Source organism: Mustela lutreola, chromosome 13 (assembly GCF_030435805.1).
Source record: "Mustela lutreola isolate mMusLut2 chromosome 13, mMusLut2.pri, whole genome shotgun sequence".
In the NCBI taxonomy this organism is placed as follows: Eukaryota; Metazoa; Chordata; class Mammalia; order Carnivora; family Mustelidae; genus Mustela; species Mustela lutreola.
Window position 1 is genome coordinate 74878799 of NC_081302.1, and position 25001 is coordinate 74903799.

The window sequence follows — 25001 nt, forward strand, 5'->3', positions numbered from 1 at the left end:
ATTAATCAGGTTTCTTTTGGATATAATTGACAGAGACCCAACAAGAATGGCTTTGGCAGAAAGGAGTATCTCTCTGACTTCCCCAGGTGGACAGCCTCAGTGAGCACTGGAATGGGGACTTGGTGACTATTAGCACTCTCTGCATCTCTCACCTTAGACTTCTATGTGTCCGCTTCATTCTCTCGGGCTGGCTGATTCTCCACAGCTGCGACGATGGCTACTGGTGGCACCTGGCTGATACCTGTCCAGTTCTGCAGTCAGGGAGGAAGGAGACTTCTCTTCTTTCCAATATTTCCTGTAGCCAGGAAATAATTGGCTTGGATCAGGGGACTTCCACCACCAACAAAATTTCAATGCTGACAGTGATGGGGTTCTGTGACCTGGTCGTTCCTGTTGAAGATGCAAGAGTAGGGGAGGTTGGGAGAGACAAGAGCAGAATCTCCCAAGAAAATGGATAGTCCTGGTTCCAGCAGAACAGAAAGGAGCTGGTCAGGTAAAAGCAGAGGTCTTCTGAAGAATGCAGTGATAACTATGTTCTTTCCCTCCCCACCTGGACCCCCAGGGAATTAGGAGAGTGATGGCTTAACCACTCAGTCCTTACAGGGTCAACTACTGACAGCCTTTTCCTGCAAAGTTTCTGGTTGTAAGAACACTCCTTTATTATGAATGGTGAAATGCTCCAATTTAGCATTTGCATGACCCCACAAATCAGTCTAGTTGTTGAACATTAATAGTAATGTTCTCTGGGTATTTGTTATGGTTCCAGATAGGATGTTAAAGGCTTTCCATGAATATCGTCATTCATTCATCACCAGCACCATAATCCTCGTTTTAGAAATGAGGAGAGTGAAACTCGGAGGAAATGAGGTAATTTGTCTAACTATTTGTAGCTTAGCAGTAGCAAAGTCAGGATCTAAAGCTATATTCTTTAACTCCAGAGTCCACATGCTTAACCAATCCAGGAAGGACACAGTCTTCAAACTGCAGAAAATGAAGCAACTCCGTTTCTTTGATCTGCTTAATAACAACTACTGCCAAATGAATACTTTCAATATGTAGACCTATACCAAGTGCTTTACATATGTGTGTATACATATTCATTATGCACACACATATGCACAAGCATATACATATATACATATTCATTATATTACATATAAATGTAGATAATATAAAATAGTTGATCCTTCAGCAACATATATGTGGATTTTTTATATCCACATATATGTGGAAAACTGTAAAAAAACACATATATGTGGATATCCACATATCCACATATATGTGTTTTTTTACAGTATAGCACTGTATATATCCACATATATGTGGATTTTTTACAGTATAGCACTGTAAATGTATTTCTTCTTCTTTATGATTTTTAAGAACATTTTTTCTCTAGCTTACTTTATTATAGGAATGTAGTATATAATACACATAGCATACAAAATATATGTTAACTGACTATTTATGTTACCCATAAGACCTCCAGTAAATTGTAGGCTATGAGTAGCTAAGTTTTGGGGGCACCAAAAGTTATACACAGATTTTTAACTGCCTGGGGGTGGGGTGGGTGGTGGTGGAGGGCATTTGGTCCTAGCCCCATTTGTTCAAGGGTCAAATGGGTAGTCTAATTATATATATATACACACATATATATGTATATATATATTTTTTTAATATATAATAAGTAGTATATATGTCAATGTATTTTATATATACATGGTATATACTTTATACTATACATACCACAGTTTTAGGTTTATAAAAAAATCGAAGATTATATAAGGAGAGTTTCCATATACTCCCTTTGCTCCACTCAGTTTCCCTTATTATCAACATCTTGAATTAGTTTAGTACACTCGCTACAGTTGATGAGCCAACATTCAATCTTATTGTCTAAATTCTATAGATTTTTTTTTAAGATTTTATTTTTTTATTTGACGGAGAGAGATCACAAGAAGGCAGAGAGGCAGGCAGAGAGAGAGTGGAGAAAGCAGGCTCCCTGCCGAGTAGAGAGCCCCATGTGGGGCTTGATTCCAGGACCCTAGGATCATGACCTGAGCTGAAGGCAGAGGCTTTAACCCACTGAGCCACCCAGGCATCCCTAAATTCTATAGTTTTTTAAAAAGATTTTTATTTATTTATTCCTGAGAGAGAGAAAGAGAGAGGCAGAGGGAGAAACAGACTCCCTGATGTGGGACTTGATCCCAGGACCTCAGGATCACAACCTGAGCTGAAGGCAGATGCTTAACACACCGAGCCACCCAGGCACCCAATTCTATAGTTTATATTAAGGTTTACTCTTTGTGTTGTACACTCTGTGGGTTTTGACAAATATATAATAACATGTATGCACCATTACAGTATCATTTGAAGTAGTTTCACTGTCCTAAAAATACCCTATGCTCCACCTACTCATTCCTCCCTCCCCCCATAAACCTTTGGCAACTACTGATCTTTTTATTTCCCTATAATTTTGCTTTTTTCCAGAAGTTCAAATCATATAGTGTGCTGCTTCTTCAAACTGGCTTCTTTCACTTAGCAATATACATGTAACTTTCCTCCATGTCTTTTCATGGGTTGATAACTCCTTTTTTTTTTTTTTTATCAAGAAATAGTATTCCATTGACTGGATGTATTGCAGTTTATTTGTTCAGTCACTTATTTGAGGACATCCTGGTTGCTTCCAAGTTTTGGCAATTATGCATAAAGCTGCTATAAACATTTGCATATAAGTTTTTGTGTGGACACAGCTCATTTGGGTAAATACCAAGGAATGCAGTTGCTGGTCTCTATTGTAGGACTGTGTTTTGTTTTGTGAGAAATTGCCAAAGTGTTTTACAAAGTAGCCGTACTATTTTGCATTCCCATCGGCAATGAATGAGAGTTCCAGTTGCTTCATATCCTTGCCAGCATTTGGTGGTATGTGTGTTTTGGGTTTTAGCTATTCATTGGGTATGCAGTGGTATCTTACCGTTTTAATTTGCAGTTCCCTAATAACATATGATGTTAAATAACTTTTAATGTGCTTATTTGCCATCTGTATATCTTCTTCAGTGAGGTGTCTGTTCAGGTCTTTTGCCCATTTAAAAAAACTTTTTTTTTTTTCTTATTGTTGGGTTTTAAGAGTTCTTTGTATCTTTGTATATTTTCTCATTGTTGGGTTTAAGTGTTCTTTGTACATTTGTATACCAATATTTTATCAGGTATGTGTTTTGTGAAGATTTTCTCCCAGTCCACAACTTGTCTCTTCATTCTCTTAACAGTGTCTTTTATAGAGCAGAGGATTTTAATTTTAATGAAGTCCAACTTAATCAATTTTTTCTTTTGTGCAATGTGCTTTTGGTGTTGTATTTTAGGAAAAGTCATCACTAAACCAAAAAATCACTTAGGTTTTCTCCTCTGTTATCAACTTATGGCATTTTTTTCATTTTGTATTTTATACTTAGGTCTATGACTTATTTCGAGTTAACTTTTGTGAAAGTTATAAGATCTGTGTCTAGATTTTTTTTTTTTTTTGCACGTGGATGTTCAGTTGTTCCAGCACCATTTGTTGAAGAGACTATTGCTTTTTGCTCCTTTGTCAACGATCAGTTGGCTATTTTGTGGGTCTGTATCTGGTGTCTCTTTTTCTGTTACACCTTCACGCATATTTTTCTCCTCAGCTTTACCAACTACATATTTTTTATTGTCACCATGAACTTATGCCCATCTAGCAGGTGTTAAATCCTTATTTTGCAGATGAGGAAACTGAGGCTGAGAGAGGACAAACATAATTTCCCCAGGCCAGTGGCTAGACAGAAGTAGAGGCAAAGTTGAAAACCACGTCTGTCTGACTCTGATTCTCTGCACGTTTGTACTCCCTCATGCTGCCTGATGGTGCTAGGCTGGGACTTGGCGTGTCAAGCTTAACCTTACAAGGGGCTTTCCAGGGCCTGAATGCCAGAGTCTCCTTTCTGTACTGGTCTTTGAAATAATGCTTCATCTTCTCCTTGATTCTAATCAAGGTTGCCCTTTGCTCATGGTCCTTCAGGACCTGCCATGTGAATCCTAATCTGCCTGAAATTTAGCTTTATTAAAAACATTCAGCCAGTTTATTTTTTTGAACTTTCCCTCTAACTTTTTGCTGAGATCTTGACCATAATTGTTTTTTTCTCTGGCTCACACTGAATCCTTTTTGCTGTGAAGTTGCTTGCTTAAATTCCTTATCACTGAGATTCTCCTAACATCTTCCCGAAGACAAAGCCTGCTGGATTGGACTGCTAAACTGAGCATTTAGCTAAAAATTCTCTTGGTTAAGTTCTCCCTATATACCCATCAGTGCCTGGAACACTTGCTCTCAGAATTTACACATCAACTCTACATTTCCTCTCTGTGCTGCCCAAACAGGGCATCTCTACAACCTACTAAATTCTATTTTACTGCCAAGAGTCTTTTAAAAAAAAATCTCACAATCATATTTTAAACACTAAGGGATAGACTTCTGATAAGAACACAAGGTTAAAAAAATAATACAAGGTTTATCACTCCCAAACAGAGATGAAATAGCTTGCAGAAGATAACACAGCAAATGAGATGGTGGAATTGAGATTCTAATCAAGATCTGGCGCAAAGGCAACGAGGATGGTCCTTGAATCACAGCAGGCTTCCTTCTGTGGATAGCTATGTCAGCAGGTGAAGGGGGCTGTGTGGGATTCAGGAAAAGCCCCAGAACAGGAGGCCTCCATAATGCAACTCGAGGGCATCATTTCACCACCTCACAATTGAAACTGTTTTAAAATAGCACATACCTAGTTGCTTATTATGACTCCAAACTGTTCATTTTGACACTGTTCAAAGTGCTTTACCAATATTAGCTCATTTCTCTGTGTTCATATCTTTCTGAAGCCAACACCGTGCAGCTATGTATTTTATAAACTGCTAGTGTAGTTCCAAGACAGTTTCATATCCAGTAGCTGACAGTGAGTCCCAATTACTGACCAAAGACACTGTACCTGGGGGGTGGAGGAGGGAGGGGGTTTGATGGTGTGGCGAAGACTCTGAGGCCATGAACACTGTGCTGTCATTTTTCTGTGCTTTTTGTTTTGTTGTATGTGTTTGTAATTCACAAAGTTAGAAGGAGGCTGGCAGGATTAATCTATGACTCGCTCACGTCTCCCATGGTACAGATTACTGGATCTCTATAGGTCGTAGTTCTTGTGTGGGGTTTTTGCAGCAAAGAGAGACAACAAAGAGGCAGCTTGTGCAGTGAGCACTGTGGGATTCGGTTCTAAAGTTTTTGCCATCTAGGGGAGAGTAACTCTGGAAGTAAGCCGCTTTGACTAGCCAGCCGGTCAGGTGTGCTTGTGACACAGGCCGATTCAGGCTTCAGGGCCCTTCCTGATAAGGGGCAAGAGTAAGTTATTTATTAAAAACAAAGGAATAGCAATAATAAAATAATCCAATGACAAGTGAAGATTTACTTAAAAAAAAAAAAAAGAACTTTTGAAGTGCTTCCCAGATGTTTTATCTCTGGAAAAGGAGCACTGGTGGCGAGCTCGGTGTCAGCTCCCTGGGGCCCGCCGCTAAGGGCAGCACTGCCCTGCGGCGCTAACCCGGACCCGCGAGGTTCCGGCTGTCAGAGGACCCGGGGATGCGATCGCGCCGCGGGCTCGGATTGGCGGAAAAATGGCAACAAGAGGGCGGAGCCGAAGCGAAGGCGCGGGGAATAGCCGCCGGCCCGGGGAACCCCAGCGCGGACACGCCCCTCCCCGCCCCTCCGCCCCGCCCCGGCCACCGCCTCGGGCCTGCCGTCCCGCCGCGCCGCGCTCCCATTGGTACCCGGCGGTTGAAGCGCGCGATTGGACGGGGGCTGCCGGGGCCGCGGGGCGGGAGCGAGGGGCGGGGGCCCGGCGCGCGGCTGATGAAACCCGGCGCCTGAGCCCGCCCGCTCTCCACGCTCCATTCAGTCGGCGCGGGCAGGTGAACTGCCGGGCGGGGCGCGAGGCCAGCCAGCGTCCGCTAACCGCAGCCGCAGCTCCCGCTCCCTACGCGCCGCGCCTCCGTCCGAGCAGCCGTCCTTCCAGCGGCGCGTGCCGAGCCCCTCCGCGGACTAGTCCGCATCCTGCCACCCGCCGCCCGCCCGCCGCCTCGGTGAGTGCCCGGCCCCCGCCGGCGCTAGGGCAGCTGCTCGGCCCCGGGTCACCTTGGAGGGGTCCCCGGCGCCGCGTGGGGCCGCGGGAGGGCGGCTCCGGGAGCGGCGTGGGTCCGGCGCCGTGGGTGCTGGCATCCTCCGGGGTGGGCAAGGGCAGGACGGGCGCGGGGCTGTGCGCGCGGGGCCGGTGCCCATGCGGCTGTCTCCTCCACCGGAGTCCATTTTGGTTCCCTGAAGGCGCGCGGCGTGGTGCATGATGCAACACCGAGTGAGTAAGCGTGGACGACCTGGCGCCGCCGTGATGCCCGCCGCGCGCGCCCGCCAGCGACCCCGCGCCGGGACCGTCCGGGTGGTCGCGGTGGGCAGGAGGCGGGACTGGCCGCATCAGCCAGCATGCGGGCCCGGCCGGGAGGCATCCGGAGGCCTGCCCTTACATGGCGCGGAGCAGAGCACCCCGCCCCGCCACGAGGTCTGCGATGTGTCATCGTCTTGGTGGGAGCCCGCCCTGTGGCCGCGGGGGTGGTCCCGCGGCAGGTGGCCGGCCTGGGCACAGCGGTGCACCCCCGCACCCTGCCTGCGGCGCCCACCTCTTATCCCTAGAGCTCGGGTCGCGCCCCTGCCCGCCTACACCTCTTGTCTGAGTTTCCAGGGTGATTTCGGGTAAGTTCCCCCCTGGGTGGGCTTCCTTGTGACCCGATTTGACACATGAAGGCTGAGTTCTTCAAGCCTTCCAGATGGTTTGGAGGGAGAGGAAGTTATTCCGGCTTAATAAAGACAACCTTTTCCCAGTGTGTTCCTTTCTGCGTAGTAGAAAACTTCCCAAACTGGGCAGGTCGAGCAGGCATTCTAAACCCGTGTGTACACAGAGCAGCCCTTGTGCTGAGTACTACTACGAAGTGCTATTTTAGCTCCTTCCCCTTTTCAGTGGGTGTGGGAGGCAGATACTGGTGGTATTTGTCTGGTGAGATTAGGGTAGTAGAGACATGTGCCTCCAGGAAGAAAACTGCACCTCCCAATACACATGGTGGGGCTCTCTCTCTCTCCAGGGAAGAAACCTAGACTTATGTTCTGTTCCAGGTGTAGTTATGGGAGGAGAGGGTTGGGATTTCAGTCCCCGGTATATTTCCTTAAAAATGTGCTCTTTAGGGACACCTGGGTGGCTCAGTGGGTTAAAGCCTCTGCCTTTGGCTCCAGTCATGGTCCCAGGTCCTAGGATCCAGCCCCACATTGGGCTCTCCGCTCAGCGGGGAGCCTGCTTCCCTCTCTCTCTCTGCCTACCTCTATGCCTACTTGTGATCTCTGTCTGTTAAATAAATAAAAATTTTTTAAAAAGTGCTCTTCAAAATTTGGTCAGTGGAGAACTTTTTGTTGGCTTGTGGCTGAATTTTCTAATTGTCTTTAATTTGAATTATAATTTACTTGGGAGTTGATAGTAACATTTCTTGCCCTTTATGTTTGGTTCAGATAGTAGGAAACCATGATACATTTATTCCCCTGATATTTTTAGTTGGTCTCAGTGGAAATTATCATTATTTTTATATGAACACACCCTTCTGTCATTAAAACAAAAGGTCTTATTTAAGCCACACAATCAAAATAGATGTTAGGGGACAAAGTCAACAATGGATTAACATAGTTTTCAAAGGTTTAGCATATTACAATCATGTTAATCATTATAGATAAATTTAAAGAGTGTAAAAGGAGTTCTGACTAAGCAAACAGGACAAAACTTAATAGAGATCAGAAATATACGCAGTTGGTTGAATCTGGATTTGGGCCAAACGAGTGCTCTTATCTATATAATAATTTGCTTTAGAAGGAAAAAGGCTTGGAAGGCAAGATTGCCAACCCTGGGGAGCTTGTATTCTAAGACACATGTTAATTATATTTGGTATAAGTACATGCTTATTGATTGTTCTAGTCTGGAGCTTTTTTTCTACTAAGATCAGTAAAAATATGTAATTATGTTGGAGGGCCCAGTATTATGTCTAATTGGATTAATCCTTTTTCATTATTAACCATGTATTTGGAGGTATTGGTTTATTAATCCTATGGGGGAATTTGAAATAAGAACAAGTAATGGAGAGAAACATTTTTCTATATCCCAGATGCATCTTGTAGCTGTTTATCATTTTATCGGGTTCAGGCCCAAGCAGGACCTGTGGATGGGACCCTAGTGTTATTCTGTATGATTGGTCTCTTCACGCCTGTGGCCCATCAGTATCACTGCCCTCTTCCAGTTGAGGGCAGATCGCATGAACCATGAGGACTTTGCTTTTACTTTGGATGAGCTGGAGAACCCTCCGAGGATTACTTTAAATGCTGCATGGAGATTATATGGAGGTGCGGGAAGTGGGCAGGCATAGAAGCAGGGAGAAATGTAACTTAAGTCTGGAATACAATCCAACTTCATGTTGTATGTGCACAAGAGAGTGACCATATGTCATTTCCTTGAGCGGCGATGGCTTGGGCTGGGGTGGTAATGGTAGAGATGGGGGCGGGGGTTGAGTTCTGCTCCACCTGTAGACTTAACTACTTGTTCCAACTGTAGATTTTAAAGGGAGACTCAACAGGCTTGGCCCGGGAAGTTCACGTGAGGTGTGAAAGGTCAAATACGATTCCAAGAAGTAGAGCTGCCATATGGTATTAACGAGATGGGAATATGGAAGAATGAGCATGTTGGGAAGGACTCTTCTAAAAGTCACAACTGACTTTTTTTTTTTAGACATTTCTGTTCTCAAGGTTGAACTCTGTCTGCTCAGGGGCCCCTCTCAGGTGCATGACTGCATTGTAGCCACCGGCCCCAGTATGGTGGCTTCCTTCTTTTTCACCTAGCTGTCTTGCTTCCTTGAACCTAATGTAGGGATCTCTTGGTGCTTGCAGACTCCCTGTGCCCCTCTGCCACCTTCCAGTAAGCACCTTGGCTGTGGGTTTGTCCCATGGCCAGGACGGGGACCCTCTGCCACACGAGGTATACCTCCTTTTTCATTCTTGGGCCTTCAGGGCACCTGCTTCCAGGGGTTTCTTGTGTCTTGGGGCAGTGGCATTGGTTCCCAGGCCAAGGTTGTATCCACCACAAGGATTCAGGTCTCTTCCAGCCACAGAATAGAGGCGTACTATCTCCCATGGCAAATTAACAGCCCTGTAGTACATCTCTCTCCTCTTTGTCCATAATCTTTCTCCCCTGACTCCAAAGCATCTTTGAAAAGAACCATCCCTGCAGTTGTTAATACTGCATTGGAATCTGTCATGGGAGGTTTAGTGCGTTTGCCACCTGTGAGTCAGAAGAACAGGTGACAGATTGGTAAAACAGTTTGGAGGACTGCTAAATATGTTCATCCCACTCGAAAGGCATTCCTTCAGATCTATGGCATTGGCAGAGCTGTGAGGAAGGCTGGTTACTTTACCCTTGGTCTGGAGTCCTTCCTTCTAGGGACACCAGCTCTAGGAAAGACATTTCTGGACACTGGAATCGATTCTGGCATAGGGTTGACCCATCCTGCCACACCCAGTCTTTCCTTTGGCTTTTCCCCTCTGTTGATTGTCAGTAAGGGTTCAGACTGCCAGATGGTACATTTGGTGACCGAATGGCGTGAATGAATTCGAGTCATGTGTGGTTAGGGGCCTTTCCAGCTTCAGTGCAGGCTGAGGTGAGGTGCGTTGAAAGGAAGGAGGCTGCTTTGGGAGCTGAGGACAGGTAGGAGGCATGCTGGGAACAGCGCCCCTGTAGGCTTATGGTGTCTGGCTTGGCCACTCTGTGGGCAGCCCGCTAGAGTGGCATTCAGACTCTCAACCCCGGGGACTCGCTCTATCCATAGATGGGGGAAGCCTTCCCTCTCAGCCTCCGGATAACGAAGCTCACAAACTACGAATTCCATAGTATTCTTTGGATGAATAAAGGTCCCGGAATCAATATTGAGAATTCTTTCATGAAGTAAGTTCTTTCTGTTACCAGTCTACTGTTCTGACTATGGCAACCAGAAATCAAGCTCAGGGAAGCCTTCAAAGGCTGCTGCCAGGGGGTTGTATCCAAAGGTGGAAGAGAGGATGTCCCACAGCTTCCCTGAGCTTGTGCGTATTTCTCTGTCCTCTCTCCCTTTCTCCCGAGTGGATCGTGAGCTTGTTCTTCCCTTTTCTGGAGGCACAGAGGGCATGGACAGCTTTGTTCCCTTAACGTCCTGTATTTCTCCTCTAGTGCTTTTTCCAGAATGTTTGTTCAGATCACTTGACTGTGAGAACGAACACATCCTTTCCCATTTGTTCAGGAGTGGGTCCTACCCTCTCAGTGCTCCATGTGTCACGAATTCTCTATTGTAGCGACCAGCTCGAAGTACTGACTCTGGGCTGCCGGGGAGTGGCCTCTGCTCGGCGTGGCCAGCCTGAGTTCTCCAGGGATCATGGGCTGTGGGGGTCACAGGAGAGGCCAGGGCCCCTTGTGCAGAAGGGGCTGGGTCCCCAAGTGGGGTCTACTGACAGGGTCAGTGCCTTTTCTAATGTATTCTCACGTGTAACTTCTTCACCATATTGTTTGCCTAATAATCAGCTTCTCCTGCCTATCTTACAGGATCGAGAGGATTTAAGTGAGGTATAATCTATGTTATGTTCTTGACACAGCTTCTGGCACGTATCAACAGCTTAAAATAAGTGTTAACTATTGTACTGGAAAGAAAAGTCAGTTCTTTGGTTTAGATGTGGAGGAAATAATTCTTGTAACAAGTTTGTTTTGCTCTCCCATTCTGCCAAGGGGTTAAAATATAATCCCTTTTCCTTGGAATTAGATTGCTGGGGGTGGATGGAGTGCCAAGGTGTTGGGGGGACATTGAGCCTCTGAGGCATCTGCTGACCCAGGTCCAGGATCAGTGAATGTGACCTTAGTTCCTGTACCATTGTCCCCTCTAGCCCTCTGGGGCTCTGTTCACCACTGACCTTTTACATTTGGGGTCATGGGGAGCATTCTGTAGCCTTTTTGCCACAATGGTGAAGGGAGACGTGAGAGAAAGAACTGTAGTCTCTGGGCCTCTGCTGGCTCTGACTGCCTTGATGACCTTGAAGCCTTAAACTCTTTGGGGACCAGGGACCTCCCTGGGTGTGTGGGGAGTCAGATTCCTTTCAGTCTCAGATCCATACACTTTGGGTTTAGCCACTCCTCTGGAAAGCTGAGCTCATGGCTCCATTCCTAGTGCTTGCTTGTCAGTGTGTGTCTGTGTGCGTGCGCATATAACACTGAGTAAGTGTGTGTGTGTGTGTGTGTGTGTGTGTGTGTGTTTGGGGGGGCTTATCTGCCCTCATCATAGTCATCCTGACACATTTTGTCCAAATTACCCTGATGGCTTTGGGTATAGAAACCAAAGCCAAACACTTCCACCTCTGTTTTCCATCTTATTTCATCCCTTTCCTGGAGGTGACAACAGAAGGTCCCCTAGGGCCTTGGGGTAGGGGTGCTAGGCACCTCCCCTGGGGCAGCAGGGGAACAAGGGAGCAAATCCACGCTTACCCACTCTTGCTGTTGCTTCCTTACAGTGTTGTAACTGTTGTCTTCCTATCTTTAGGTCTCTTGGAAGTGTATCTTCTATTGGTCAATGAAGTGCCATTAACCAGAGTCTGTTGCATCAAATAGGAAAGAAGGGAGAGGCCGGGACTGGGTATGATCAGGACTCACCAGTGCTTACTGAGTGCTCACTGTGTGCTTGGCACTTCATGTGTTCTGGTAATCCTCACAGCTGCCCAGTAAGGTTGGCAATACTGTTTTGAGTGATGTGAAGCAGAAGCTCTGAGAAGTGACACAAGTTGCCCGTATGTATGCACTTGGGCAGTAAGTGGCAGAGCGAGGACTTGAACCCTAGGGGCCTGGCTCCGAGTCCCGACCATCAGTGTGCCTTGGGTGTGCGGGTGGCAGCCTGTGCCAGGTGCCCGCCTCCCCTGGGACTGTGTCCTGGCACGCCATGTGCAGCGGGTAGTGCCCGGCCGGAGATATAGCACGCACACTCGCTGCTGCTCGGTCCCTCGCTCCCCCTTGCTTCTGAGTGAGCCCTGGAGTCGCTCCGCTGGACAGCACCCTGCTTTCCTTCCACTCCTGCCAGCCTGGAATGCAGTGCAGAGCTTTAGTGCCTATAGACAGCCATGCGGGGCGCCAGCCAGACCTGGAGCTGCTGGTGTGTGTGGCGGACACTGGCGGGGTGGCAGGCTTCCTGGGTCGCGGTCTGGCATCCTGGTCAGATTGGAACTGGATGTGGTACTTGCTGCCCAGGCCACGGGGAAGCCGTGTTTCACTCCTGCATGTCGGGCCATCTGGGCTCCAGGAGAGCCCTCTGCAGGACGTCCTGCGGGAACTGGGAACTTCACAGGGGGGCAGTCAGCCTCCTTCTGGGGACCACATCTTGACTGCTGACTTCCCTAGTGTGCTGTGGTAAGCTGCCCCAGCCAGGGTAGCAGTCAGGGCCCTCAAGCTGGCAGGTGTTGCAGGGACAACTTTATTACTTCTCCTGCCTTTCTCTTCCGTTTCTCCTGGGCTATTCCTGCCTTGTTTGCAAACATTGCAAACTTAAAGAAAAGTGGCAGGAGCAGTACAAGGAGCTTCAGTCTACCCTTTTCTCAAGTTCACCCCAGTAGTTGTATTTTGCTTCTTCTACCCTTTCTATGTAGGTATCTACGGCTCCATCAGTCTGTCTCTACACACCCATATGTGTTTTTTTCCTGAATGATTTGAGACAGAGCTGAAGACCTCATGCCCTTTTATTTACCCCTGTAGACTTCAGTGTGTATTTCCTAAGAATAAGGATGTTCTCTTGCATAACCAGAGTATGATACCCAAATGAGGAAGTTGAACATTGATTCACATTATTATCTAGTCCACGGTCTGTATTTGACTTTCAGTTGTCCAAATAATATCCTTTATGGCCATATATATGCATAAATACAATTTTTGTGTGTTGGGGAGAGGATCTTTCAAAGGAACTATGGTCTAAATTTCTATCTCACAAGCCTCTTTAAGAAAAAATGTTTCTGAAAGTTTGAATGCTCATTGTGAAAAATTTGGAAACTACAGAAAAATGAGAGAAGGGGAGAATAAAAATAATGTGTAATTCCAGCACGGAGGCTTAGCGCCAGGCTGGGTGGAGGGCTTGCGGCAAGGTAGGTGTGGACAGCTTTTGCACAGGAGACCTACACCCCAGACACCCAGGGCAGGAGCCCATGGTGTCCTTGGGCTTTGGGGAGGAACAGGCTCCCTGTCTGGAGCAGAGCAGAGGGGAGTGTTTTTCCTGCTCCTGCCCACCTCTTGGGTGGTTGCCCACCTGAGCAGGTGAACTTAACCACCTCGGGGTAGGGGAGGGTGGAAATCATTAGTGAATACCCAGAACTTGTTCAAGATGTGAAAAGAAATGATGCATGTCCTGCCTTGTCCAGTATATACCCCTGACTTCCTAGACCTAGCAGAGGGGGGGAAGATGGGCATGGGCTTCAATCCAGAGAAATGGCGCTACCCTCTTGGCAAATACCTGTGGTTTTTTAACGTGCTTGTTAGGCTCGCCTCTTGTTGAACCTCTTGGGCCTCTGTGAGCGGGCCAGTGGAGAAATAGGAGGTGAAGTTCTAAATGGTGAATTTTGCTCTTTGTCTGTGACTTTGCTCCCCAAAAGTTCTTGGGGGAAGGTTTCAAAACTTTTCTATGAAGTGTAGATCTTGCTCCTGCATTTCATTTATCCAGGCTGCCCTCTTTGTCATCACGAGTGATAACTGAAAGGGGCTTACTTCTTTGGGCCCTGGAAGGGGTCTTCACTGAGTAAATCTGGACTCTAGAATGGTTTTGCTCCAAGAAGCTGCTATCACCTTGTCCATGGCTCCCCATCCTTTTGTACCTCAGTTTCCCTGAGCTGTAAACCTGCATTATGTGTGAAAAAGGGCATCTGCAGGGCGGGATCAAAAGCCTCAAGTATTTTTCCATGTGTTTATTTTTTCTTCTCCTGCACCAGACCCTCTCCTTGAAGGAGCTGGCCTTGAGAGTGACAGGGTGGGCAGCCGCCCAGACTGTGGACACCCTGCTGAGGCCACGGAACTCCTAACCTGGATGGGCCAGGACTGGAGAGCTGCTCTTCAAAGAAACCCTTTGAAGTGCAAACATTTCCTTTCCTGAAAAGAAGGGAAATTGAAATGAAAACCTATTGTTCTGTGCAGACAATGTTCTCTTGGATCAAAGAGAGAATGAGGCTTATAAAGGGAGATTCACAAATTAGACCTTAATGTGGTGCATGGTGATGAAGGTGTGACTGCATTGGTGTCCACTGCCCACGCTCTGTGAGTTGGTAAGATCGTGTTTTCCTCCCCTACCTAAGGTCCTAAATCTAGGTTTTTCATGCTGTATTTAACTGTCTTGTTTGTGCTTTTGTCTTGTGGTAAGCATCTAGAAATGTCTTTTCGTAAATTGACACCATCCAGGATGGAATATTATGTAGCCAATGAAAATGGCATTTTCTTCCCCCCCCTTTTTTTTTAAAGATTCACTTTTTCATTTTATGGGGGCTGACGGGCAGAGGGTGAAGGAGACAATACCAAGCAAACTCCCTGCCGAGCATAGAGCCCAAGGTGGAACTTGATTCCACAACCCCGAGATCATGACCCAAGCTCCAAGAGTTAGACGCCAGCCCGAAAATGGCATTTTCAAAGAATACTTGATCTTATGGGAAAAACTTTGCTGTTAAAAGTGAAAGTAAGGTCTGGATGCAGTACTGTTGTGTTCATTATTATGTTATCTGAGATATATATTTGCACAGAAAGGAAACACTGTTAAAATTGGACTTTGGTTTGTTCACTGATCTGTGTGTAGCACTTAAAATAGTGCTCAACAAGTCCTTGTTGGGTGAATATTTACATAATTAGTAAAAATAATATTTTTTTACTTTTATTTTTTTTTTAGAGAGAGTGCATGCTCTTGGGGAAGGGAAGGAGGAGCACGGGGAGAGGGAGAGAGAATCTTAAGCAGGCTCCATGTTCAGTATGGAGCCTGACTTGGGGCTCCATCTCACAACCTTGAGATCAGGACATAGGCCAAAATCAAGAGTCAGACATTTAAACGACTGAGCCACCCAAACACCCCAATAAAACAGCATTTTAAAGGCGGAAGATTTTGGACTAAATAGTAACATTTTGGCAGGTGGAAAGAACAATACATTATTTTAAGTTTGTTGTTCTGCTGCCCTGACATTTCAATTTGTGGTTTATTTTGTTTTTCGGTACAAATATGTTCCACATTTTGTACTTTGGTACAAATCATACTGAGAATGAGTGACTTTGACATTTCTAGTTTTGGAATAATCATCTTCTGTTGAAATTAGACTATCAGAATGTTAAAGTTTTTCCTGGGTTGGCTATGAGGCACTTTCACAGATTGGGTAAAATCGTATGTTTTCATATACTCTATAGCTGATGTACCATTGGAGCAGCTTATCTTGTCCTGTTGTTTTTGCCGGGTTTGTCCAGGATGTCTTATTTTTGAGTATTAATATTACCATGAGACATTGGATGTACGTTGGCCTGGTTTTGTTTATAAGTTCTTTAAAAAACACAGCATCTCACCTTTACCTGCAATGTAAGTTAGCTTTGAAAATGGCCCTAGTGTTGGTGGATTTTTGCAAGGCAGGTGAATGGTACAGCCACCCGTACCTGGCCTAGGTGAGATCATTTCATTCCTGTCAGAAGGACACAGGTTCTTAGTTTTCAGAGCTGCATTGGAAGCCTTTCCACCGTGCCGTCTGCACAGGGTTCTGGAAGCCTGGTCTTTGGGAAGTCTTCCTTGGGGCTGTTTGTGATAAACTGGTGGCATCCACACACTGGTTCTCCTGTGGGTGGCAGCTTTCAGACTCCTGTGGCTGCAGTCCATAATAACAAATCAGTTTACACTGTGATCAAGTACACATATCGGGGCACACCATGTCTAGAGATTAAAATGAAAGTTTTCATGAAGCGTCCTTCATTGTTGTACCTGCCGTGCATCCTGATAATTTTCCTTTTCTATTACATGTTTAAAAAAAAAAAAATCCTGCTGGCAACTTGCAGTTGGGCATGCTAACCTGCAAACCCACCTGTCCCCCGCCCCCCGCCCCCTTGGTGGCCTGAGTTTCAGGTTTGCTGGGCTGGGGAATGGGAGGAATTATCAGTCCAGGCCGGTTTGGACAAAGGCATTCAGGGGGTAGAGGTTTCCTTTCGTGGTGATTTGAGGGTTTCTAACTGAAATGGATATTCTTTTTGGTGATGATTCCCAAGCAGGTGAACAGGGACACAGGGCAAGACCTGTGTGAGTTCCCGGTGTGGTTTCCTGCTGATGCAAACGGTGGGCTCGGTCTTTTGCTCCCCTCACGTGCTAGTGCTTTTGAAATTGGCCTGGTCAGGTTTTTTCATGTGTGGTTTTTTTAGAGATGGCCTGAACGTTTGTTAATTCTAGCACTTTGAAAAGTCTTTTTTGAGTATATTTTATTTATTGTGATTTGAAGAAGAACCTATCTGAATGATAAGCCTTTCAGAGTTAAAGATTTATGGGAAGATAAAGGAGAAAAGATACTCTAATAGAAATACTGATTTTTGGACTTTTAAGTCTGATGGATTAAAATTGAACAGAGCATTGAATATATAATATTAGTAATAGCGGTCATATCATTAAATAGTTTGCCTTGAAAACTTTGAATGGATTTTGCATAAACTTAAATCTTGCTTGAGAGTTGTTTGATTTATTTATTTTTATTTATTTATTTTTTGCTTAGAAAATAAATACTTTTTAGGTAAGAAGCCTGTGTACATTATTTTATTTATTTATTTATTTATTTGGGGGAGTTAGTGATGGGCAGAGGGAGAGAATCTCAAGCAGACTCCCCGCTCAGTGTGGAGCCCCATTTAGGGCTCAGTCCCAGGACCTGTGAGATCATGGCCTGAACCAAAACCAAGAATTAGATGCTTAACTATCTGAGCCACCCAGGTGCCCCTGTGTATATAATTCTTAAAACAATTGTAAATCAAGGGAATTGATTCTGTGAACTAGAGCACAGTAACAGAACAGAATTAGAACGAGATAAGTTGCCTGCTTTGTTGAAACATTGTACAAAAGTCTGTCCTTGTTTCTTGTAAACTTCTCTTATTTATTATGCTTCTCAATAATAATAAATTTATTGTAAGAATTCAGAATACTTAGTTTATAGTCTTTCAAAAATTCATCTGGGGGTGCCTGGGTGGCTCAGTGGGTTAAGCCTCTGCTTTCGGCTCAGGTCATGATCCCAGGGTTCTGGGATCGAGCCCCGCATCGGGCTCTCTGCTCAGCAGGAGCCTGCTTTCCTTCCTTTCTCTCTGCCTGCCTCTCTGCCTACTTGTGATCTCTGTAAATTAAAAAAAAAAAAAATTCATCTGTAAGAAACAAATATTACTACCGCTACTGATACTATTAGGGAAGAATCCTCATGAACTTAATTTTATGCTCTTATATATGTTAATATTATGTGACATATGGGATAATCTGTTATTGTATTTGCATAACACATCCCTCGTAAATCTATAACCCCAATTTGTAGCAGCTGGTTTTGTTAAAAAAGAAAAAAACAAAGCACTTTTGTCAGGAGACATTTCTTTCTTTCTAGAGAGCAATCTTGGGTGATATTTGGCAAGAACACTCATTAGTTCTTTGAGTAGTCTGAATTAACTAGAGAGAATGTCTCACTAGTCTCAGAGTTGAATACCGTTGGAATTTTGGAAATTATTAGGTGTCGTTCGTGGGCAGATTCAGTCCTAATTACTGAAGGACTCTCTCAGGTCTGGGCTGATGAGTCAGGCAAGGGAATTGCCACCCTGGATTTCTTGGGTGATTTTGAGTGAGGGCAAGAGGCTGGGGAGGAGAACATACTCTGCACAAAGACATTCCTGTTGCTCCTGGCTGGCTGTTAATTGTATTGCCTTGACAATCTGCAAGGGAGTTCTTGCTGAATCACCTCAGAGAGCCTTTGAGCTGGTGGGAGGTTTGGAGCCTCTTAGGGGAGTGTTGGCTCCCCAGCAGGGGTCTTTTTCCAGTGAGGTGTGTGACTGTGTGCATGAAGGAAATAATATTTGCCCTGGAGAAATGGTGGGAGCAAGGATAAAGAGAAGGGGGTGATCCCTCCATCCTGATGCTTTGTAGGAACGAGCAGCACTGTCCCAAGTTCAAATGAGTAACGACTCAGAAACCGCCATTCTCTCCCTTTCTAGAATTGCTCCTGCCACTAGACAGAAGCTGCTCTTGAGCTAACAGGACTTTATGGCTCACTTTATTCTGTGTGTGGGCATGGATATAGGCTCCTCTAAAATTCTGTGGCCTGAAACCATAGTCCTGCTAGGTCTGGACATCCACAGGAGGCCCGCACTTACAGATGCACTTGTACTCTAATCAGATAAAAACTTAAACTCAGGGGTGAGACTAACCGTGTCATATTTTGTAGCGCACAAAGCAAGAGACTTCGACCGTATTGTGTATGTTGGATGGATTTTGCAGTATGCCCCTTACTTACTACTTTATTCTTCCGTCACTGTCTAGAAATCATGGAGGTAGGCACACACGTGGATTAGGCAGATGTAATAGGGCAGATGTTAAGGAGAGAGCAAAGGGATGCATTTCAATAAGTATGTAAGTTAAATAACTCGCATAATGAAATAGTGCTTTTCGTAGCCTTAAGGTCAAACTTCAGGAGGCTCTAAACTACCTAGACCAGTACACACGCATACAGGTCCTTCCCTGGAGATCTCCCAGAAATGCAGATCTGATTCAGCAGGTCTGGGGTAGGCATTTCTAACTGACTCGTGGGACCTCTTGGATGAGCAGGCATCTGCCTACTGCTAGAGCCTGGAACTAATCAAGGAGACGTAAGCTCCCAAAGACAGGGCCTGGGCACATTTGTCTTTGTGGCTCCAGTACCTGGGGGCAGTGCTTGGTATTGAGTAGAGGCTCAAAAGGTAACCTTTTCAAGAGCTCAAGCAGTTACTGTCCCAGAGCCCACAGGCTTCAGGGCCCCTAGGATGGGAAGGGTGTGGGGGCCCACTGGTATACTCATTTCTGACCAGCCCGATTATCTGTTTACAGCCAATTGCAGATAGGAAGTGGTAAGTCAGATCGTAGAGGTGGGGCTTCTAACCCTGGAGACAAGTGATAGCTGGGGCCCTAGCAGTAGAAAGGCAGCAGAACAACATAAAAGAAGATGCAAGAAGTAAATAACCAGTGTGGTTTGGGATATTTAAGCACAGCGGCCCCCAGCCCTCCCCATTTCAGGATGTCTATGTGCACAGTCAGTTTCCCTGTCTGAGAACGGGGGAAAGTTACAGTCTCTCACACTGTAGACTGTGTTGAGGTTTAAATACACCAAGTGAGTTGAGACTCTTGCCCAGTATTCCATAAATGTGAGCTATCTATTTTGTATCAGGGTTGATATAGAAAGGGCATAGAAAGGGTTAAGCCTCAGCTATCAGGGAGGTTTCTGCCAAGTGAGAAATCCGGTTCCAGAGGCTGCACATACATGTGTTATTACTTGGCTGGTGAAGGAGTAGGTGTAAATTAACATGCGAGGCGATTCCTCCAGAAGGCTGGGGAGTGGTGCAGTGGGCTCAGGAGAGGTTCCTGCTTGTTCTCTCTTAGTCAGGAAATTCTTCATGCAAGAGATGAATGTCAGGAACTTTCTAATTAAGGGGCAGGGGGAGATGTGCCAAGGGATGGGGCATGGCGGTGCCAGAGTGGGTATGAGAGGCGAGGTTCCACAGCCTCTGCTCAGAAGATATTGAGCCAGGATGCCACTTAGCAAAGGAGGGCATGCATTTGAGTGGATGCTCAGGTATTTAATCTTGCATTTCCTTGTGGTTGATTCAGAGCATTTGCAGAGATGGATGGCTGAAGGTCAAAGGGGTGCTCAGGCACAGATCCCATCCACCTCCCAGAGGCACTAGGCTTAGCCAAGGGGAGAGACTTGCCTTTGAATAGTCGGGGAAGAACTTGGCTGCTTTTGATAACCATTCAGTTAGAGGCTCTGTGCCTAGTACACATATTGGCATTGGGGCATTTAAAGTTTAAGAAAGAAGGAAAGGCAGAGCAGTTTCTTAAAAAGCTTTGGTACAGTCCTGTTCCTCCATGTTTCACTGCAAATGCTGTGAAAATGTCCAGAAGTCTTCCAAAGTCCTTGATCTGAATGGTATTCTTGCACCTCTTCACAGGGTGGGAAAAAGGGTGGTGGTGGTGGGGGGGGAGAAGCCATGGGAATGTTATTAAATTCCGTGTGTATTTTTATTTTTTATTTTTTTTAAGATTTTATTTATTTATTTGATAGATCATAAGCAGGCAGAGAGGCGGGGGGAGGAGTGGTGGGTGGGAAGCAGGCTCCCCACTGAGCAGAGAGCCTGACGTGGGACTCGATCCCAGGACCCGGGGATCATGACCTGAGCCGAAGGCAGAGGCTTTAACCCACTGAGCCACCCAGGCGCCCCTGTGATTTTTATTTTTGCTGTGTTTCCTGGGTTCCTTAATTCATATGCTTATGAGAAGTCTTTCTGTCAGACCGCATATAGAAACATCCTTTACATTTTTCTATGAAATTTGACACTTGACATCACTTCTGTAAACACTTGTGAGCCATGACTGGACCTTCTTGGGAGCTCTGGGGATGGCGGTGGTGACGGTGGGCTCAGTGTGTGGGATTGGGGACTGACCCATGCCCTGTACTCCATGCCCTTTGGTAGTTTCTGCCTCTTGCCTCCCATAGGTGTTGCCTTTATGATATTCCATGATGGCCTCTTTTCTTTGGGACTATCGGGTTTTATTTATGGCACCTCATGCAGGAATGTGGAGGGTGGTTTGCAATCAGCCTTTTTATACTTTTCAGTCTCAAGAAACCTGCACATTCTTTATTTGTCTCACCAGGCAGTAAGATGAGCGACTTATATTGGGTGAAACTTTGCAATCTGGTCTGTGAATAATCACTTTGCTTTTTAGCACTCGTCATGTTGGCAGAGATAGGTCTCTAGTTAAGCAGAGTGGCCAGGTAAGGAAATGAAGGCATGTGCTAAGGTGTAAAAAATGCCTTGTAAAGAAGAAGGTGCAAGTTCTACTCTTCATGCACGTCTGCGTATTGTCTGAACACCACAAGGGGTAACTTCTGGAGTAGGGGATGTTTTATGAACGTGCAAGGAAGTCATGTGTGGTAGAGGGACAGCAGGTGTCCTCAACACAGCCTGGGGAAAGGTGGTTAGCTCCTGGAGCCCTTTGTCCTTTGTTGCCTAGACACAAGGTCCTCTTTGGGACTCATCACATCATCCTCTCCAACTGCCCCCTGGTTTGAGCTCCCCCGTCAGTCCTCCATGCCTCTGGCCTAGCCATGGACTAGTGCGGTTCTGGGCAAGACTGAGCACTCAGGGCCCCATTTTCTGCTTTTGAATTTAGAAGAGATTGGGTTAGGATACTGTCTTTGGGGGTTTCCAGTCCTTAGCAGGAAGTTGGTGACATTGCACAATTATGGAGCCACTAAAAAGCTCCATGAGGTTTGATGTCTATACTATAAAAAGTAGGTGTGGAGTGGGAATAGTGGTGATCTGCTATAGCAGAAAACAGAAGGTGTGGTGTTAGGTTGGTACGAAGATCTTGACTCAGAAGGGTCACCTTGCCTGTATTAGCTCAGAAACAATGAGCTAGGCTACTAGTGCAGCCACGGGAGCACAATGGCTCCTGTAAAAAAAAAAAAGTACCAGGTAACCAGCACCCACATGGTCTGCCCGACTCCCACTGGTTCCCCCCCCGGGAATGCTCCAGAAGAACCATGCTGGTCACAATTGTGTGTTTCCTAAGCTCATTTCTGGAAAGAGTGAGCAGTCCTGGACGCATGTTCATGGTCCCCTGCCGGGCTGGTGGCTGTTTATCCGGAGACAAGGGCAAGAACTTCCTAGCAGGGGCGGCCAGTTGCTGGGGTCAGGTGCTTGGCAGCAGTATCCAGTTGTATGGGGCGTCTCTCGTGGAGGTTTTGGAATGTCGGGATAGGCCATGAGAAGCTTTAGTCCCAAAGGATCTCCCTGGGGAAGGAGCTTGAGAGAGGTGATTTTTCAAAGGACAGCCAACCATACACATGAAGACAGACACAGGCCCCATCACGGGAGAAAGTAAGCAAGCTGGCCCATGTTAACCCGCCTGGCTTGAGTTGGGCATGGCCTCTCAGCAGCAGCAGCAGCGAGAGTGGTCCTCTGCTGGAGGCTGGGTTTCTGGAAAACGCTTGCCGGTGTTCTTGCTTCTGCTTCGCCTCTACCTCCTCGGAGAGACCTGTTTCTCCTCAATGGAATGAAGAAAGAGGTCTGATAGAGAAGGTTCCTGCTACCAGGAACCGTGTGCAGAGAAAAGGGAATATGGGACTTTTTAAAGTTTGCTGCTTTTGATGGGTTGTGACAGAGAACAGTACTGAAGTATTGAAGGGTCACTGCTTTGCTAGTGGTGGTGAATCTTCCCGGGGCATGGAGCGCCTGACTTCCAGGAGGAGGTGGCAGCTGAGACCTGAGGGTCAGCTGAGAGCCTCACATTAGTCTCTGCTGGGAAGAAGCCTTCCTTTTGTCGCTGTTCCTCAGCCCTCGCCATGTCCTGGAGTAGACTAGCTTAGGGACAGATGGTGGGACATCTGGCTCCTTTCATGGGCTTAACTGCAAGGACCCTCTTCTAACGGCGTTCTGCCAAAGGTCCTTTAGATTCACCTTAGTGGATGCGATCCGGCTGATGACGGAGCTTTCTCAGTTAGATGTGCAGATGTGTGTGTATAAAAATAACACACCGGTGAATTGAACAGCACACACTCAGCTGTGCCACCGAGTTCACGTAAGGTTCAGAGGAGGACAAAGGATGGCAGATAGTCAAGTTTGCAAAAAAGAAAAGACTTCGCTTGTACAGCTGAAGTTCAGATATCTTAAATATCTGCTCTCTGGACAGAAATCCGATAAGGGTTGTATTACAGAAGAAGGGAAATTTCTAGTCTGTAAGTCCCAAAGAAGGCTTTGCTTTTGTTTCAGAATGGTGGGGGAGTTTATAAGACGGTTTGCTGGAAGATTTGGGACTGCCCGGTGTGGCAATGCCAAGGGAAGGGAGTTTGATTAGCATCTGAAACTCCCTGCAGGCCACGGCCAGATGAGCCGCAGATTCCTCAGCCAGCTCTTGAAGTTAGGTTGTCCCTTGTCCAGACTTTCAAATGTCTTAGAATACAAAGCAAATCATGCTTTCTGCCTCTGGTAACAAATTGACAGAAGCAGAGGGAGTAGAGGCCAGAAGGGAAGTGGGCTCAAGAAGAATGTCGTTATTGATAGGTGGGGGGAGCCAGGGGTGTTCGGAGTTTATCACCAATCTTTTGCAAATGCTATCATGGGACATGCCTGCTAACAAAGCAAGCTTTGTGGCCAAAGACAGGACTCTTGGCTGGAGTGCACCAAGTCTGACTGAGATGTTATGTCTTACGTTCTTGGCTCTCCAAAGCTGGGCTGCTTGACATTTCGGACAGGAGCAGGACAAACTCTGGGCCTAGGATGCCCATCCGAGTTGTCTTATTACATTCTGTGGTCCTTATAAAGTGAGTTGCAGCCGCAAGATGGACACAGCCCCCTCTTGGAACTGAATACCTGCAGATTCCCCAACCCTATCTGGGTGTTCCCTTCCATCCTGTCCTCCCTTACCTGGGACCTGAGAGGGCTGTGCCCGCACAAGCACGGCAGCCCTGACCTGGTCCTCACCTCTTCGGCAGCTCTGTGTCTTCCGCGCCCGCTCCCACCCCCAGTGCAGTGCTTTTAATTGGCTTGTGCATTTGGCTGCAAACGTGGGAGCCCACTGAGCGAGTCTCCCTGCTCCGGCTGACCCTGACCGAGCTGGGTGGGAGTATGGAGTTAAGAGCTGGAGTCCGGCCAGATTGTTGGCCAGAGCTATGGAGAAAGCTCGGGATGCCATCAGGAGCAGTTCCTACTGGAGGGAAGGTGGCCTCAGAGAAGAGGCACAGGAAAGGAGAGCCTTCAGCCCCATCTGACTGTCAGGTTCACTGCCCCTTTAACCAAAGCAAACGCATATGCTATGTATAGAACTTTATTTGAATTCTAGAATTGACCTTGTGTTTCACTGTTGATAATTCATAAAGTTTCATACTGGCATTTAAATGTAGATCATTAATTTAAGAGCTCAGCAATAGACATGACAAGATAGGGCTAAGGCCTCCTCCAACTTAGAACTACCTGGATGGACTGTGGTGCCAGACAGGCCTGGGTTTTGGCTCTGGCTCCAGTGCTGACCTTGCACAGGGACCTGCTCCAAGCCTTGCTCCGCTCATCGTTCAGATAGATACAGGCTTTCGGGGCATCAGATAACCCAGGGAGCGGCCGACCGGTGCTCTCGGCTCACAGCTACATCCTTAGCTGTCAGGCAGTGGATGTTGGTTCCCTGTGTATATCACTCCCCAGTTTTCTGTTTACCTTCTAGTGGTGGTGGGGATGGTACATTTGTTGTCCAGAAACGCACACCACAATATATGCTCCTCGCCCAGGGTTCCTCAGCCAATGAAAGGTAAGAACCATCAGTGCAGGTCCAGCGGACAGCTCCCTTGCAGCTTGGGTATTCTGCAGGATACACATGAAGGCGTGTTGGTGTCAGCCATTGGAAAGAGGGGAGAGTTGGGGATGTTAAGAAACATGTCAGTTGCATTAGCTAATTCCTAACTGTGAGAAAACTGGTCAGTCTTACATATCTGAGGTAGCTAATGGTTCTTTCTGTAGAATGCTTTTTATTTCTTGCCTTTGCCCGTCTCATGAATTGATGGTCTTATTCACAGTAGCAGTAGGCAACATTAAGCATTAATGATGTTTGTTGTAGGTTAATAGTAGAAG

General features: G+C 46.4%; 1 protein-coding gene across 6 annotated transcripts in view; it reads left to right on the top strand.

The window, feature by feature from the left end:
• The first annotated feature begins 5857 nt into the window (after positions 1-5857).
• Positions 5858-25001, top strand: part of SLC7A1 (solute carrier family 7 member 1) — a 79964-nt gene continuing 60820 nt past the window's right edge. For 3 of the 6 annotated variants that reach the window (XM_059143812.1, XM_059143815.1, XM_059143816.1), the window contains exon 1: positions 5858-6129. The gene's annotated coding sequence lies outside the window, so the exon portion shown is untranslated. Of the gene's footprint in view, positions 6130-6201; positions 6399-14375; positions 14429-25001 lie in introns of those variants that run through there. The other 3 variants (XM_059143811.1, XM_059143813.1, XM_059143814.1) reach the window with 3 other exon arrangements.